This window comes from Gavialis gangeticus, unplaced genomic scaffold (genome assembly GCF_001723915.1).
Source record: "Gavialis gangeticus isolate Ggan-Ray unplaced genomic scaffold, GavGan_comp1, whole genome shotgun sequence".
Classification (NCBI taxonomy): Eukaryota; Metazoa; Chordata; order Crocodylia; family Gavialidae; genus Gavialis; species Gavialis gangeticus.
Window position 1 is genome coordinate 17,417,147 of NW_017729034.1, and position 4,461 is coordinate 17,421,607.

The following is a 4,461-nucleotide window of genomic DNA, read 5'->3' on the forward strand; positions in this document are numbered from 1 at the left end:
GCTGGGGGAGCAGCTGCAGCTGTACCCACATCCTGGTGAGCAAAGGGGCAGAGGAAGCTCTGATTTTCCATGATAAAAAACCCAAAATTGAACACCAAAATTTTAGGTATTTAGAATTAATTTTATTATAGCAATTGAGGCACTGGTAGGCTTCCAATTTGCTTTAAAAGTGTAAATATATAAATAAAACATTTTGTTTAACTGATACATACACACACACGTAAATATTTATAAATTTACACTTTTAAAGCAAATATATATATAGAGAGAGAGAGTGGCGTTTCATTTTAATCGTGGGAAAATGTGGATTTTGGGGATTTTAATCAGAATTTGCAGGGGTTTTTTTATCAGAGAAAACCAGATCTCTGTTCATCCCTATTCATGATTGCCACAATTCTATTAATGTAGCTGTCTGTCTCATTCAGTGTCTGCATTGTAGAAAGGAAACTTTTCCATGATCCCAGGCTACTGGGGGCTACAGTGTAGCCATGTAGTGGGTGCCTGTTATTCTTGAACTGCGGGGTGTATTCTGTTTTATTTGTTACTGCTCTCCTAATGTCTGGTGGTGTGATTTTGGCAAATAGATGGAGACTATTACTATTCATTGATTTAAGGCATTCATAATGCACTTGCCACTTTTGTTCAGCACAGGGTCTAGCTCAGAGTTCAGCAATTATTTTGGCTAGAGGGCCACTTAATGACTTCTGGTTAGCTGTCAGGGGCTGCAAGTGTAGCCCCGCCCCTTGACAGGTGCCCCACCCCCATCTTAGGATGAGAAGTTCCAGCCCCTAAGCCCTGACCTTTGCCACCAGAAGTCCCTCCCCTGGCCCATGGGAGTACTCTGTTTGGGAGGGGGTTTTGCCATCTTGGAACCAGAAAAAAAAATCATATACTAAAAATAAAACATCTATTATAACATTTTAATTTTATTTCTAAAATATTTTGTCTTGATTTACATGTGTTTGCTTACAGGTGACTGCACAACAGCTCAAAATAAAGCCTTACTCTTGTATATTATGTGTGAGTGGTTGGGGGTGTGTGATTTGTGGGTGTGTGTGTATAGGGTTTGTGAGGGGGTGTGGGGGAGCGTCAGTGTGTATGTGTGGGCAGATGTCAGATTTGTGCAGAGAGGTTGTGAAGGGGCATGGGGGGATGTGGTTGGTTGTGGGGTTTGTGGGAGGGGTATAGGTGTGGGAGTGTGTGTGGGTGTGGGATTTGTGGAGGGATGGGAGTGGGGTTTGTGGGTTCTGGTGGGGCCCCCCCACCACATGCCTCCCCCCTAGGATGCACAGCCTGAACCAGTGGTGGCAACAGCAGCAGGCGATGGGACTTTGGGGCACTCATGGCCTGCGACAGACAGAGCTCCCCAGCAGTGCGCAGCTATGACTCTGTCCCAGGAGCTGCACATGGTGGCATGGAGCCTGCCTGGTCCAATGGCATGCGACTCCCTGTGGTTCCTGGTTCATGCACCATTGGGCTGGGCGGGCTCCGTGCTGCACTGTGCAGCTCCTGGCTCTCCTTTCAGGAGCTGCATACCATCAGGCCAGCTGGGCTGTCTCCTTGCCAGTGCATGGGACTCTTGGCACTGCAGCTGGCAGCCCACACCACTGGGCTGGTCCAGGCTGGCTCTGTGCCTCCATGTGCAGCTCTTTGATGGAGTGTTGGAAGCCCCACATGGAAGCACAGAGCCAGCTCAGCCCAACGGCACGCAGCTTCTGCCTGTAGTGCCAGGAGCCCTACATGGTCGCATGGAGCCAGCCCGGTCTGTCCCAAAGGCATGCACCAGTAAGCCAGGCTGGGCCAGCTCTGTGCCTCCATGTGCAGCTCCTGGAACTCAGCCAGAGCTGAATGCCACTGAAGTGCTCTGCCTGCCATGTGTCACGAGTGCCTTGAGGGCCTGCTGCCTGTTACTGCTGCCACTGACAGAGGCTGTGCGCTATGTAGATTCGGCCCACAGATTGTATTTTGCCTGCCCCTGGTCTAGCTTCTCTGCATGTGCCCATCTTTCCCAAACTGGACGTGTGTATTCAGCTGCCAGATAACAAAGTGCAGTGCAACCACATGAGTTTGTAATGTTGTTGGATTAGCCGCCCCCCCCACATTTGCAGTTGATGAGCTTCTTTAATATGTTGTTCTGGGAATTAACTTCGCATTTCGTCTTTCCTGCATGTGTTTTATATGAAAGCATGTGGTCTAATGTCACTCCTAAGTAAATAGCATTCAGGCAGTGGGCAAAAGCTATTCCATTCCAGGTTCCATTGAGTCACTTTCTAGTATCTCGGTTTTGAAGGAGGAAAAAACTAAGTTGTGTTTTATTTGGATTGACATCTAGTGGATTTCTGATGTAATAGTTTGACAACCTATTGAGTGCTGATGCCAGTGGAACCTTGACCTGGGTGAAGTTCTTAGCTTAGGCAATGGTACATAAATCATCTGCATAAATAAAATTTCTCATACCTGGGACAACTGGTTGAACATTCATGTAGATGTTAAACAGGCTAAGTGCAAGTAAGCTTCCTTTGAGCTACGCCATGCTGCTTCATGCACAATTCAACAAAGAATCATCAGTTTTCTAGTGTGGATAGTATTATTCATAGCAGTTGGTAATCTTTTGTCATATCATATATTTTTGCAAGGAGCCTCTACAGAGTCTCCCAATGCCTTAAGAAGGGTGTTTATGCCTGAAAGCTTGCAAAGAACTTTTTTCCAACTATTTAGTTGGTCTAATAAAAGATATCACATCTTCCCAAAAGCTTTGCCTTTACTGAAGTTGTTAATCCAGCCATTGTGAAATGTATCCCAAGTGATAAACCTCCTGGTTTTCTTATGTCTTGAATCAAATCTTGCTTTTTATTTAGTGCCCTACCACAGAGGTTTTCAACCTTTTTTAACAAGTGTACCCCTTCTGCCTCACTGTTTCAGCTCATGTACCTCTTTATATTTTTCTCTTGTTTGTAAGTGGGGTGTGGGGTTCAGATTGAGGCCCCCTGTGGTAAGGGAGGGAGTGGGGCAAGGACAGGTGCTGCACAGCTGGAATGGAGTGTGGGGTGGAGCTGTGAGAGCAGTTTATCTGGGGGGGCATGGGGAGGGAGTGCAGCTCCTGTCGCTACACACACCCTGGTGGAGGCCCAAGGGGCATGTGTCCCCCAGATCTGTGTGGGGCAGAGGCAGCTGCTGCTGCAGGCTGGACTCTGCACCCTGTTGCCACTGCCCCAGGAGCTGCGCAAGGTCATGTGCCTGCTGCTGCTGGGCGGGCAGGGGACAGACACACACATGCAGACACACACATAGATGCAGAAACACACACAGACATGCCCCCCCTAGAGGTAAGTGTGCATGGGGGTTGGGGCAGGGCAGAACCAGATCAAGAATAGTGGATGAGTGTGCCTTTGTGCCCGCTCCCAGGAGCAGGACTGGGGGGGGCAAGAGCAGCGGTGCCCCTGTGCAGGCTGCGCACATGCTGCCTGCATGGATGGATGGGGGGGAGGGGAGCTTGCATGTGGCAGCCACCACCACCACCATCACTACCCCATGCCGCTGCCATGCCCTGCATCACTTTCTCATGGCTGTCACATGTGCGGCTCTGCTGGCTGGTGCAGCCTGGCTCTCATGGGGGAGGGGGCCTCCAATTTTGTGTTTGCCCAGGGCCCCAGTACACCTTAATGTGCTTCTGGTGACAGCTACTGCACTGTAGAGCAGGAGTCAAAGCAGAATGCTTCTGACTCATTCAGGAAATGAGCTAAGCTTCCCCACTTAATGCATGCATCCTAATTTTTTTCAGGGGAGGGGGGTAATTTTGTGGAGGGGAAATGCATGTTGTATGTGAGAATATGGTATAATGTTCTGTGGTTTTACAGCCACTCTAACCTTTTTTATCATTTCTTGTTCACTGCCACCATCCTGGTGGTTAGTAGTATAACCTCAAAACTAAACTTTTCCTATTTAGACACTGAATTTCTACTCAGAGAGATTCTATGGTACCTCTTGTGTCTGGTCAGATTTCTATCCTATTTAATGCTGTCTTCAACATAAAATGCCACACTCCCATCAATACAACCTGTTCTATTATTCCTATATTGTTTGCACCCCAATATTAGTGTCCCATTGATTTTCCTCATTTCAGCAAGTTTCAGATATACTTACAATGTCAATATCATTATTGAAACCTAGGCATTCTAGTTCATACAGTTTAGTTCTTAAATTTCTGGCATTGATACAGACATACCTATACTTTTTATTATTGCCTGTCTGCCTATTGTTAAGTGCCTTGTTTAGTTGGGAATTATTTTGCTTTGGCTGTTCTTCCCAATGTTTTATGTGAGCCCTATCATCCTCTTTGAGGGGATGTAGTTTTTATGTGTTTACCCCAAGAAAATGTGCCATTCCAAACTGTGTGCTCATTCCTAGCCCCAGCTTTTAGTATAAGGTCTGCCATCTTTTTAATGTTAGGTGCTAACACAC